This window comes from Neoarius graeffei, chromosome 20 (genome assembly GCF_027579695.1).
Source record: "Neoarius graeffei isolate fNeoGra1 chromosome 20, fNeoGra1.pri, whole genome shotgun sequence".
Taxonomy (NCBI): Eukaryota; Metazoa; Chordata; class Actinopteri; order Siluriformes; family Ariidae; genus Neoarius; species Neoarius graeffei.
In genome coordinates this window covers 47184983-47200284 of record NC_083588.1, presented here as the reverse complement: position 1 = coordinate 47200284, position 15302 = coordinate 47184983, and positions in this window count along the sequence as shown.

Genomic DNA, 15302 nt, shown 5'->3' with positions numbered 1-15302 from the left:
TGGTAATGAGGATGAATTCTAAACAGTGTGAAAATGATATTGGAAATTTTCTTTCATAAAACGTAAAATGGAGTTAAATTGTGTCTTTGATTCCTGTTCTCAAAGCAGTGGAGAACTCCCAATTACAGCAACAATCATTACTGATTTGACATTACATTACAGGCATTTAGCAGATACTCTTCTCCAGAGTGACGTACAACATACCCAGAGCAGCCTGGGGAGCATTTGGGGGTTAGGTGCCAGATGCCTTGCTCAAGGGCATTTCAGCCATTCCTGCTGGTCCAGGGAATCAAACCAATAACCTTTTGGTCCCAAAGCGGCTTCTCTAACATTCAGGCCATGGTTTCCCCCATATATCATGGGCTTCCCATGTATCATGAGTTTTAAAGACATTCGAGTCCTGCGATATCAGATAGTTATATTTTGCGAATAGTTATGTTGAAACACAAGCAAAATTTGCATAAATGTCTTCTGTGGAGCTGCACTAACTGCCAAAGTTGACTTTTTTTTTAAATATAAAAAACCTGATTTGTATTAAATGTGACTATCTACACATTACCATAGTTATGAATTGCAATTTGTAGCCAAATCAATAATTCCACATACCTAATGGATGGATGGATGGATGGATGGATGCATGGATGAATGGAGCAAGTAATGGCTAGGAGGATGGACAGATGGATGAATGGATGGACAGACAAAAAAGATGGATGGAGGGATGAACTGACTGAAAAATGGGTAGATGGATGGACAGATTGATGAATGGATGGATGAATGGTAGATAAATGGATTGATAATAGATGGATGGATGGATGGATGGACGGATGGATGGATGAATAGACAGACAGATGGATGAATGAATGGTAAATAGATGAATCAGTAATAAACAGAGAAATAGACAGACGGATGGAAGAATAGATGGTCTGTCTACAGTGATCTGTGTCTCTTCTCACCTCAGCGATATTAATGATGTACATTTTATGATTTGTGTTAAAGTGTGGAAATGTAAATACTGTTCCAAAAGAAGAGGTGAATGGTGCCGTGAATTAATTAACGTGTGATGTGTCTTTACCTCCCTCATCATCATCATCATCATCAATGTCACAGCATCCATGTTTATAAGCATCCTTACTGGCTCATTACCAAGATGATAAAACAGACGACTGCAAAACAAGAACCCTGTTTCAGGCAGCAGATGGCAAATAGCAGAAGAGAGGAGAAGAGTGAATATTTAAAATAAAAAAATGAAGAAATGGAAAGGAAAAAATGTAGATGTGGATTTGAGATAAATAAATAAATAAATAAGAATGGAATTTGTATGAGTTCAAGCTGAGTGAAGCAGATCGGCCAAAAGGTGAGGTTTTTAACACCATAGGGCAGGTAATACATCTGTAGAAGGGATGCACTGTAACTGATTCGGAATACATTATTTGGATTGAACATTTAAATAATATTGGCTGGCGTTGAGTGGTACAGTATATCAGATATATTTCATTCAGCTAGCATGATATTGAACAAGTTCAAGACGAGTTCATGTTATCTGATTGGAATATATCTGATATATCATGAAAAAAGCCAGCCAATATTATTATTATTCATCTCATCTCATCATCTCTAGCCGCTTTATCCTGTTCTACAGGGTCGCAGGCAAGCTGGAGCCTATCCCAGCTGACTACGGGCGAAAGGCGGGGTACACCCTAGACAAGTCGCCAGGTCATCACAGGGCTGACACATAGACACAGACAACCATTCACACTCACATTCACACCTACGGTCAATTTAGAGTCACCAGTTAACCTAACCTGCATGTCTTTGGACTGTGGGGGAAACCAGAGCACCCGGAGGAAACCCACGTGGACACGGGGAGAACATGCAAACTCCACACAGAAAGGCCCTCGCCGGCCACGGGGCTCGAACCCGGACCTTCTTGCTGTGAGGCGACAGCGCTAACCACTACACCACCGTGCCACCCATTATTATTATTAATACACACTCCTTTCGGGTATTCAGCACGTCTTTCTCTTCTAAAATTCTCTCAAAATCTTCCATATTTAACAAAACAAACCTGGCAGCCATGTTTGTTTACAAATTGTCACATTCATTTGCTAGCACGGAAGTTTTACATCTCTGACGTGTGATGTCATGCTGTCTTGACAACCATGCAATATCATAAACCATATTCAATCCTTATTCTCCATTGGGTAGAGTGATGTAATACACGTAGGTTAAGCAATATGCTAACAATATTGCATGCTATCAAGCCAAATAAATGAAACCTGCTAGAAGGGAATAGAACACGTTTTTATTCCATCGAAAAAGTGTTCTGTATGTATAATAATTCCTGATATTTCACTCCAGCGACGTCACTCCTAGTGTTTTCCCGCTGACTAGACGCATGTTGTGAAAATGGTGAATCGGTTCAAAATTAAAATTCTTTTGACTAACTTGTGGTTTGTTTGTTTTTGTGGATGTGTCTAAATAATAGAAAGAACATTACACTGTGGCACAAAGATATGAAGTTTATCTTCTTGCCTGGAAAAAATGCATCACTTGTTGCTTCACTCACTCGTGAACATGTTCACCACTTGAAGATAAACTTCATGTCTTTGCGCAGCCGTGTAATATCTTTTATTTAAGTACTGAATATTAAATTTCCAGCATGAATGAATGGCGCGAGTCAGTCCCGGCTGCACATACCATCTTGTTCAAAACGTGCTTATGGCGCATTACACAGCACACCAATAATAATATAATAATGAATAATATTCATTATTCAATTGATTAATTATTCTGATTTCACAGGGCATCTGGTCAAAACTAGAGGTTTGCACTGGAATTCCATATTGGGCCACAAAAAAAAAAGTTTCATGAATGAAAGGTTTTTCCTTTCAGGAAGTTTGGGGGACAAACAAAAAGACACCTATGATCCTTAGTAACTGCCTGATCAGACTACTAGTTTGTTAAGCATTTGAGAAACTGAGCCAATTTAATTCGTTCGACAGATGCCAACAAAAATAAAAACTAAAAAACTATGTAAATGGAATTTAAAACAATCAGTCTCTAGTGTTGAGACCAATTATGAACTTGAGTGTAATGATAGGATTCACAGATCATGTTGACAATGCTGGGTTTTCGACCACTGGGGTTTTTCCAGTGTTTCCATATGAAACAAGTATTGCCAGGCAAAACAAACCTCGCCCGGTAGCACTTATGATGAATATGAAGGAAGATATCATGAAAACAATATTTACTCTATGGGTACATGTGGCTACTGCTTATAAATAAAATTGTTTTCTGATACCATGTCCATACAGTAAATATAGCATTTACTCTATGAGGAAGTAGCCACAAAAATGAAGCGTAATCCAAAAATGAACAATTTAAAAATCACAGAAGTAAAATATACCAAATATTTGTACTTTATATTATTCTACTCTTACCTCTTACAGTTTTCGAAACTAAAACCTCCAAACCAAGGCTCACATACACACGCTGTTGCCATGACCCAAACTCTTATTTCCCGGAAATGGCCCGGCGCTAGAGCTCAGTGGAACGTGCTTTCCCTCTATAATAAGTATAAACATGTCTGAAAGTGATTTCTTTAGTCTAGTCCATTTATTTCGAATGGTGAACCGAATTGTATACACTCACCGGCCATTTTAATCGCAACACGTGTATGCGCAGTGCGCAACTGTTACACTCTTACAGAAGAAGAAGAAGAAACCTTTATTCGTCACTTTACAGTGAAATTCATCCTCTGCATTTAACCCATCTGAAGCAGTGAACACATGCACACACACTCAGAGCAGTGGGCAGCCACACCAGAGCGCCCGGGGAGCAGTCAGGGGTTCGGTACCTTGCTCAAGGGCACCTCAGCCCAAGGCTGCCCCACGTAACCTAACTGCATGTCTCTGGATTCTTACAGCACGATAACGTAGTGGCTAGCAGCTCTATATGAGGCAGTAGCCACAACCAAAACGATTTTTACCTTTTTGGTGACCTTGACCAGATGACCCTCAAAATGTTGGCGGTTCCTATTTGAGACCAGTGCCCATCTATCCTGAAAGTTTCATGAAGATTGATCCAGCTGTTATCCCATAATATCATTAACAAAAAACAAAATGCAAACAATACAAAACAAAGCAAAACAAAGAAACAAACAAAGAAACCCGACCGAAAACAATACCTCGCCCCGTGGTGGACTCCATTCTGGGCGAGGTAATTAAAAATAAAATCTTTGGGTTTAGGCCACACCCTATTCAGGTTATTCAGGTCAGATATTGGAGTACTAAACAGATACAGATAGTAGCACTGTGGTACATCCATAGTCCATAGACTGCATTTTAGAGAGCACAATATAGTCATGGTTACACCATGCTCAAACACATAATCCATTTCCAGAAACCTCAGCCTAACTGCGAACTACAAACCCAGTTACATTTCCCCAGGCTTCCCAGAACATTCAACTGTTCCCAATTAACTTTCTATATAAATAACCTATTCTTTCATTGAATCTTGTCAAAGTCTTTCCACTAGCATACCACTAGTGACATTATTGAGCCTTTTGCTTGTGTACAAACTATTCTGGTATTGACCCTGTCTGTTTCATTTATTTAGCTCAGCCTTAAATAGTTAAGTTTGTCTGATAATTTGCCTGTCTATCTACTTTGAATTTAGTTTGCCCTTGTAGATTTGTCTGCTTCATTTAATAAACCCTTCACTTTCATTCAAACCTTTGCCCGTGCCTAATAAATAGCAATATTATACTGTATGCAATAAGCCACACACAAAAGCACAATCACAGTAATGCTCCAGAAAGCAATTCCAAGAGTTGGCTGAAAACATGTCTATTTAACAAATGCAATTTCATTACACAGTGATAGATTACAGATTTGAATATGCAAAACCAAAGGAGATGATTAACTGGCATGAAGGCAGATAAGGAATAAAATAAGAAATGTGAACTTCTGGCCTGTGCATGAATAAGTGTCTATGAGTGTTTGCTGGAGTGTGTGATGTTGTTCATTAATATGAGTCAATAAGGAGTGAAGTCGAATATGGAGAGGTAGGCTCCTGCTCTCTGGGGGTCCGTGGGCTGTGTTATTGTCGTGGTAATTGTGACTCATTGAGTGTTAGTGAGTGCTGTCTTTAGGTACATCTCCAGGCGAAAGAGACGAGACCATGCTGAGAGCAGAGGGGCAGCGAGAGAGACAGGAAATGAGCAAAAATCAAGGTGGAAAAGATCGAGAGGGGATACATGGAGAGAAAGAGAAAAATGAGGAGCGGGACAAAGGGGTGGAAAGCAGAGATGACCAATGCAGCCTTGTCAGCTCCCAAGGCAATAAACAGCCCTTTAAAGAGACAGGTACACAGTTTCAGCCTGGCCAATTAAAGAAGACGAGCACAACATTTCTACCTGAGCTCTTTATAAGCAATACAACACTCTACTGAGGGCATTTAAAGAGACCAGTGCAAGTATTTACTGCTTGACAATGAAGCCACAACATCCCTGTCTTTTGGCAAGATCTAAAAAAGGACACTCTTGACATTTCTAAATGTTCCCTGATGATAGGATACCAGTAGCTGAGCTCTTAGGACTGGACAGAAAGGCATCTTTGTCTGAAACCTAAGATTTTAACTAATGCTGACTTTCGAGACTTGAAGTAAATTGCGGTGTCATACGCTTTCGTTCTGTAGTACTCCTGACACACAGATCTTCATTAGTTAAACTTTTTTTCTTTTTTTAAAGTAACTCCAAGTGAAATGTCACGCCACTGCTAAAACCTTCAACAGCAAACCTTTTATGTACATTATAATTTACAAGTAGATTGCATCTTTCATAGCTTAATTTGCATAGGCTTTGGTTAGAGAACTTAACTGCGCTTGGTGGCAAGCAATGTCACTGGTAGTCCTCTCTGAAGTGTACATTTCCATAAGGTTTTAAATAAGATTCCAATTAGTTTCAGAGTTGTCTCTTCTGCAAGTAACCTTTAAAACATCAACCCCATGGCCTTGGAGGACAGAAAAATTCCATAACGAGTGTGTATGGAACTGTGTGTTCGTGCATGTGTGTGTATTGGGTCTGGCATCTTGTGAAATATCTTCCTGTTGGCCATTGGGGGAAAAAAAACAGACAGAGAGAGAGAGAGAGAGAGAGAGAGAGAGATACACCATTTCAAAGTTTGACCCTGACACTAGCTGAGCCAAGTACAGGCTTCTTCTTCTTCGACTTCTTAAAGGCAAAGGAGCTCTGGTTTATGCAATGTTTCCTGGAGTGATTGTAGGTTTCCCGAGTGGTTCAGAGGAATAACTTACAATGTAATTTCCTGTTAATGGGATAAATGGGATTAGTCATTATTATGTCATGTAATATTTGGCGATTACAAGACTTTGAATAAAAATCTGCTTAGAAACTCAGGCATCTGTGGTGCTCAAGCTCTATAGAAAAAAAAAAAACAGTTCATGTGGACCACCAATATCCAGTTCATGTGGACCACCAATAGCCAACCAATCAGAACACGCAGCTGTATCTACTTGCTTTTCAGTTATGTTGTCTGTTAACTCAGAAAGCACTACCTCTTATACTAGATGTTGTAGGTGTGATCTTTGGGGGAGTCCTTAAAGGATCCAAGCAGAGCCCTAAAATGGAGGGTTTCTCTTAAGTCAAGTCTCCTCATTCAAGTTCAAAGACATGTGGTTAGTTTAGCATAGGCAGCCAGGGCCTGAAAGTGGGGCTGAAGTGCTCTTGAGCAAGGCATTTAACCCCCAACTTCTCCCTGGGTGCTGTAGTATAGCTGCCCACTGCTCTGAGTATGTGTGTGTGTTCATTGCTTACTTGTGTGTGCATGTGTTTGCTCACTGCTTCAAATGGGTTAAACGCAGAGGAGGAATTTCACTGTGCTTAAGTCTGTGCTTGAGCGTACGTGTGATAAATAAAGGCTTCTTGTTTTTGTCTTGTTAAGTTTCCAAGTCGATGCTCTTAAGGAAGCTGAGAACCTTTAAACATTCAAAGCTCTTTAAATACTTGATGCAATTATCAGTCAACTGTGTTGAAATTTTGCTTTGGAGTTAATTACTTTTGAAGTATAATCCAAGAACAAAGTTTCACTGATCACAAACTGATCTTCAGTTTATCTGTTTTGGTGGAACCCTAAATGGTTCTGTGTAGAACACTGTGACTGAGGCTTTCTCTTTTAGAGAGGGGTCTAAGTAGAACCATGTTGTAAAGCGAGGAACCCTTAACCATCTGAAGAGCTATTCAGAAACCTCAAAAGCTGTAGAGCACGATGCTGTTGAAATCTTGATTCTGACTGGTTAGAAGGTGTTGATTAGTTTTCTATAACAGCAGCCCTTACAACAGTATAAGCATATCAGGTCTATGAGCTCATTCGAAGATGAAATTTTTTCTACAGTACTAAAATGCACAGGGGCTTGTACCTTGATGCTCCACAACAGTAAGAGTAATTATAAATGGATAAAATGTATGAAATGTTGTTCTTTAACAAATAAACATGCAATAGTTGGTAAATTGCTGAGATATAAGAGGAATAAAATACTTTGTGACATACTTTATTGTAAAGTAATTAACTGTAAAATAATTTGTATTGTAAAATAATTAAAATATCACACATTTTATTCTGAACAGTATAACATTAAAGCAATGTATGCTTTCATGCCACTCAATCGACAATGGCAGCAAATGTTTACAAGCCTCATTGTTCAATTCAGCTTTTTTTCTCAGATCAGATTTGCCTATCCTGACAGCTCACATTCATTACTACAAGTGACCTGTATTTACAACCCCATTTCCTGAAAAGTTGGGATATTTTCCAAAATGCAATAAAAACAAAAATGTGTGATTTGTTAATTCATGTGAACCTTTATTTAACTGACAAAAGTACAGTGAAAAGATTGACAGTAGTTTTACTGACCAACTTAATTGTCTCATCTCATCATCTCTAGCTGCTTTATCCTGTTCTACAGGGTCGCAGGCAAGCTGGAGCCTATCCCAGCTGACTACGGGCGAAAGGCGGGGTACACCCTGGACAAGTCGCCAGGTCATCACAGGACTGACACATAGACACAGACAACCATTCACACTCACATTCACACCTACGGCAAAGTGCTCGGCAATTCTGTGGAAAACAAAATATATTCTTGATAGTAAATCTTTGCATACTCTATATTACTCATTATTTTTGCCATATCTGACCTATTGTGTCGAAGTCTGGGGAAACACCTACAAAACCACTCTGCAGCCGATATGTACAATACAGAAAAGAGCAATAAGGACAATAAACAAAACAGGATACAGAGATCACACAAACTCGCTATTCATAAAATCACACATGTTGAAATTTATGGATCTGGTCAAATTCAGAACAGCACAAATAATGTACAAAGCAAGAAATAATCTATTGCCAAAAAATATACAAGGAATGTTTAGTGAGAGAGAGGGGGGATATAATCTAAGGGGAGACCTAAATTTAAAAAAAACAAAGGTTAGAACAAATATGAAAAGCATGTGCGTATCGAGCTGTGGGGTGACTTTATGGAACAGACTGGAGACAAATAAAACAAAGTGCAAATATAAATCTGTTTAAAAAAAGGTACAAAAAATATTTTTAAACAAGTATATAGAAGAGGAAGTATGTTAATGGAGGATGATGAGGGATAAATAGAATAGGGTTGATTGTTATATTAGAACTAACTTAGTATATGGTATATATTTATTTATGGGGATAGATATCTTCATATTTACAGGGATAGTTATGTAGTAGATATTTATTTTTGTAATTATATATTTATATAGATATTTATGAAGTGTATATATGGTATAAAGTATATATATATTTTTGTAATTATATATTTATATGGATATTTATGAAGTGTATATATGGAATGAAGTATATATTTAATTTTGTAACTAAACATTTATATAGATATTTATGAAGTGTATGTGTATGTATGTATATGCGTATATGTGTGTGTGTGTATATATATATATATATATATATATATATATATATATATATATAATGTGTGTGTATGTATATGTGTATATATATATATGGATATGGTATGTAGTATATATTTATTTTTGTAATTATATATTTATATGGATATTCATGAAGTGTATATATGGTATACATTTTTATAGGTGTATTTCGATTTCGGGGTAGTTAAAAAGGGGTGGGAATTTTTAAAAAAAGTATTGTACTTCTTCCCACTCCTTTTTCGAACAATGTGCGGTGTATTGTAATGTATTAGCTCTTGGTTATTTTATTTATTCTTTTTTTGTCACTTTTTTCTTTCTTTTGTATGTACAAATAGTTACATACATTTTTATACATGTTCAAAATAAAATAAAATAAATTCAAAAAATAAAAATAAATTCAAAATTTAGAGTCACCAGTTAACCTAACCTGCATGTCTTTGGACTGTGGGGGAAACCGGAGCACCCAGAGGAAACCCACGCGGACACGGGGAGAACATGCAAACTCCACACCGAAAGGCCCTCACCGGCCACGGGGCTCGAACCCGGATCTTCTTGCTGTGAGGCGACAGAGCTAACCACTACACCACCGTGCTGCCCCCAACTTAATTGTATTTTGTAAATATAAATGAAGTTAGAAATGAATGCCAGCAACACACTCAAAAAAGTAGGGACAGAGGTGTAATTACCATTGTATTACATCACTTTTCCTTTTAATAACACTTTTTAATTGTATGGGATCCTATTCCAACTTTTCTGGAAATGGGGTTAGTATCAGTAGCGAACTGTTACTATTAGAGCTGGGACTTGAGCTCAGCCAAAACTTAGCCAGACACCAAAAAAGAGCAACAGGGCAAAGGGTTTTGCAAGGGATTAGCGGCAGGCTACCAGGTCGCTCCACTGTGTGTCGTTGTTGATGTTGATTTTAAAAGTAACTAAGTAAATTACATAGAGAAATGAATACTTCGGTCTGAGTGAAAAATACTGTAGCAAACGTGTGTGGAGGAAGAGTCTGGAGACAGAAATCTTAGATTCTCAGTCGTTAGCCTGTGTTACTTGCTCTCGATAACACTGGCTTCACTGCTTTATTAGTATTTGCTAACACTACTGATGAATGCTACACCGTCTGGAAGGTGACTTCACTGCTGCGTTGACGGCGCCGACTCGCGGTTAAGCTAGCATTCACCTTCGAGCAGGCCTAGGGCGATAAATTTTTGGTCCCTCCCACTATAACTCAAAATCTGATTGGTTAATTCATCTCTCACTTCCTACATAAAAATACACTGCCATGGCCTTCTGTCCCAGCAATGAAGTCCTAACCAGTGAGTGAGCCAGCTCGAAACCCTTCTCAGCCTAGAGACAACAAACAAAAAATCTCATTGGATAACTTGATTTTAATGTTTTCAGGACAGTAACCCTTTCATTTCTGAAGCAAATTTGATAGAAAATTAAGCCAAATTAGAATTAGAAGAGAATAATTATCATGAAATGATGAAAGAAATTAAATATAACATTTGAAATGCTGATATGTTTGGGTCTTCTCTGACGGCCTAGAAGGACCTGACAGTTCTCCTCTGATATATATGTGCACACACACACACACACACACACACACACACACACACACACACACACACACACACACACACACACATACCAAGTGCAGCTTTAATCATAAAATATCCCGACACACACACACACACACACGTCCCACTGGTGATGCACTGAATTTAACCTGCGCGTCAAATTAAGTTTGAATATTACCTCTGATGACAATACATATGATATTAAATTTTCATTTTCTAGATCACTGTGTAACTGAAGGAGAAGAAGCGATGAGCAGTGAGTATATATTTTCTCTTTCACTTCGCTATCTCACGTCATCCTCATCTCATCTGCTCTCTCTCTCTCTCTTGGGCTATTTCTCACCATTTCTTAATAAGAGCTCATTGTGCACTATGCACCTCTGTTTCCTCCAGCTGCTCGATTGAAATCTCCAACTCTAATATGGCATCAATGTTTAATTAAAGGCCCCAGCTCTCACTCATAAACCTAAGTGCTGGCCAGTGTTTTTATTCCTCTCCCTCCATCTCTCTCTCTTTAATCATACATATAATCCTTTAATATCCCTTCAATCATACAGCCATGATATATTCCCAAACATTACAAAATGCTTAAAAGCTGCAGAATAAGATGTATGAGCTCAATGCTAACAAGATATCATGGTTTAGAGGGTTTTTTTTAGATGTCTTTTGAGAACAAAGAAAACAAGGCTGTTATGGTTGTATAGAAGACTTTTAAATATGAACCAGAAAAGGGTGTATATTTAGAGTATATTCATGAAATAAATATGTATTCTTTTTAATTTGAACCCAGTTGGCATGGTTCATTTGGGCGAGTCTGATTACAGCATTCACACTAAGACTTGAACCAAAACTCCAGGTTTTAAGAGAACCAACATACACGGATTCCTGCAAATTCATAACTGGTCAGAATGATGAAGATTAAGCTACTAGTACTACTGCTGAGCTGGGGTTTAGCCACTCTGGGGATTCTCGGGCCACTTCCAAACAAACCCTTAAAACCCATGGTTTAATGAGAGTGGGAACGTCATTCAGTCTGAGCTTATGAGGAATTCAAATTAATTTAAATACATGAGGGTGATGCTGATGTGGTCGGATTTCTTTCAATTACATACTAATTAGGATGTAAAAAATAAAATAAAAAAAATTAAAAAGGGGATGAGCGCTAATCCTGGCTCTAATTTTGGTATTTAAATATGAGCTCCCTCAAGAGAGTGAGGTGAAATAAATAAAAAGTGAAAGACTTTATGGGGCACGTTTACTTGATGATAGACATCTGTGGTGTCTCTGGTCAGTCTGTTTGTTGCGTACTTGCTGTGCTATATCATGCTGTGAGGACATAAATCTACCCATTTATCACTCTGAACAGGTAAAGACGATCATAGCATGAACTTGAAGCTAGAGTTTTGCGGCTGGATGCCCTTCCTGATGCCAACCCCTTTTAGTCGCCTTTTACGACACGCAGAGGATACGTTGGGCCTATTCTCACCCGGAACCCATACAGGAATATTTAAGGAAAAAGAAGGAGGAGGTGGTGAAAAAGGCATGGGAAGAGCCAGCGAGGGGAAAAAGGAGCAGAGGGCGCCAGTTGAAGAGATGGAAAGATGGACTGAGTGAGAGACTGGAAGAACTAGTGTTGAATGAACAGGACGCTGAGAACAGGCAGAAATGGAGGAGGGGGATCATGGCCACTGACCCCCAACCAGGGGAATAATAAGGTGTTGGCAAAGAAGAAGAAGAAGAAGAAGAAGAAGAACAGGTAAAGACGATGCCCAATGTGATGCCAAATTAAGTTACACTCTCTCTCTCTCTCTCTCTCTCTCTCTCTCTCTTTTTTTCTCTCTCTCTCAGGACAGAGCTAGAACATATAGAGGGTCGATTCAATAACAGAAACATATGATTACATCATCAGGGTGTGGCCAGAGGCTCAGAGTTTGGCATGACTAGCTGTGGATCAGAAATGGAGGACAGTGGATGGGTGTTGCGGTTCAGACTTCACAGATGATGTACTTATTTTGCTGACAAGTGAGTCAATTTATGTTTTTTTCACAACACCATAATAAATTCACTCTACTGATTGCATCCTTTCATAAAAATAATCATCCCTTTTCAGACTGGATTTGTGGCCCTTGGTATTGACAGTGCTTACTGTGTACAGTACATGCTGTGCGATTTCATGCTGTTCATGCTATGCGATGAATTATTCCCAACTGAGGCATGGGACAAAACTGGAGAAGGGGGGAATTTCACAAAGAAAAAGAAAAAAGAAAAAAAACAGGTCTTTTGACTCAATGAATAATTAACATCAACTTCAAGGAGGTCACTAATGTCCAATAATCCACTGTCCTCCTGTCCGTCCTGCCACTCTGATGAAGACCAAACACTCATGCCCTACTCCTCACCCCATCAAGAAATGTCTTCAGTGACCTCGCTTCTCTTCTGTCATTCCAAGACAGACTAGTGAGCCCTTAGTGGCTAATCAGGTATATGTATTCATATAAATATCACAGCTGTGTTGAATTCTGGAAACTGATTGGTCAGAAGATCTGTGATCTACCGAACATCAACACGCCAGCTGCAATTCAAACACATCACATCACATTATCTCTAGCCGCTTTATCCTTCTACAGGGTCGCAGGCAAGCTGGAGCCTATCCCAGCTGACTACGGGCGAAAGGCGGGATACACCCTGGACAAGTCGCCAGGTCATCACAGGGCTGACACATAGACACAGACAACCATTCACACTCACATTCACACCTACGGTCAATTTAGAGTCACCAGTTAACCTAACCTGCATGTCTTTGGACTGTGGGGGAAACCGGAGCACCCGGAGGAAACCCACGCGGACACGGGGAGAACATGCAAACTCCGCACAGAAAGGCCCTCGCCGGCCCCGGGGCTCGAACCCAGGACCTTCTTGCTGTGAGGCGACAGCGCTAACCACTACACCACCGTGCCGCCCCGCAATTCAAACAATAGATTTATATTTTGAATACAATCATTCTCCTACATTATTGTTTCTATAGTAACAACTCATTCAGGGCTTACATGGCGGATGATCTGTATAATCTGTTTAAGTGAAATAATATACCAATAAAAAAATGTGTTGTTATTTAACAAAGAAAAACGTATAACCAGACAGATCTTTTCTGGAAAGATTTGTTTATTTTAGCTTTTGTGCAACGGGCGGCATGGTGGTGTAGTGGTTAGCACTGTCGCCTCACAGCAAGAAGGTCCTGGGTTTGAGCCCCGTGGCCGGCGAGGGCCTTTCTGTGCGGAGTTTGCATGTTCTCCCCGTGTCCACGTGGGTTTCTTCCGGGTGCTCCGGTTTCCCCCACAGTCCAAAGACATGCAGGTTAGGTTAACTGGTGACTCTAAATTGACCGTAGGCGTGAATGTGAGTGTGAATGGTTGTTTGTGTCTATGTGTCAGCCCTGTGATGACCTGGCGACTTGTCCAGGGTGTATCCCGCCTTTCGCCCGTAGTCAGCTGGGATAGGCTCCAGCTTGCCTGCGACCCTGTAGAACGGGATAAAGTGGCTAGAGATAATGAGATGAGCTTTTGTGCAATGTTGTAAGGCATCATGGTGGTGCAGTGGTTAGCACTGTTGCCTCACAGCATGAAGGTTCTGGGTTTGAAACTCACAGCTGATGAGGGGCCTTTCTGTGTGAGGTTTGCATGTTCTCCCTGTGTCTGGGTCGGTTCCTCCACAGTCCAAAGACATGCAGTTAGGCTAACTGGCTACTCTAAATTGTCCATTGATTAAGCTTGGAGAAGGATGAGCTCTGCCAAGATACAACAATGATGGACTGTTGAAATGTCATCAGTGGTGCCCTTACAGCCCTTGCCGGCTATAAGGAAAAGAAGAAGATAACATTGTATCAGTCAGTTTTCGCCATGCTAAAGTCTTGCAGTCAGAGGAGTTTGCAATGTCTTTTTTTTGGTAACACAAAAAACTGTGGTTTTTTTCACTTATTAACTTTTAGAGAGAGAAGTAAAGAGAGGCTGCTAAGGGAATGACTGTTTATAGTTGCTATAATGCAAATGAGAACAGGAGTAGAGCCCTGCACTCCCGTGGGACCCGACACAAAGCAGTGCGGCGCGGGACAAATTTTGAAAGCTCATTGCAGGCGCGGGCGGGAGGGGGAGTGCACAATGCGGGAGCGGGTGAGAGAGGTGATAAGCTGCAGTCCCGCTAACTAAAAACGTGTTTAAAATAAAATTTATAAATTATTAATTTATGTCTATCATATATAATTTGTGTTGGATATTTTATTTGGCATTAATAAAAACATTTTAAGATGCCTAGATTTGCGGATGTGGTCTAATCTCGCGTACGTTTCCGATTCCTTTCCGCTCTTCCGTGTTTGAGATCTCCGATCATGGCAGAAGAGCAGAGCTCCTCTAGTGAAGCTCACAGTGCTTCAGAAGTGCTGCTTTAAAAAGAGGTACATTTACCGTTAAAAAGTCAAGAGTCCTGAAATCAGACGCACCCCTGAACATGAGCTGTAGATATTTATGCTCAAATCCACTCAAAGTAGGGGGCGGGGCACTATCACGCTGTGTCTTTAAATTATTTTAATTTCTTATAGGCCTACTTGTATTTCCTAGAATGTAAATGTGAGGAGTGACATATAAGCTATGTGCAATGTACAATATTCTTAATATCCACTGTAGATTTTGGTAGGTGTGTTGGGTATCTCTGTAAAGCCTCAGCTGTGC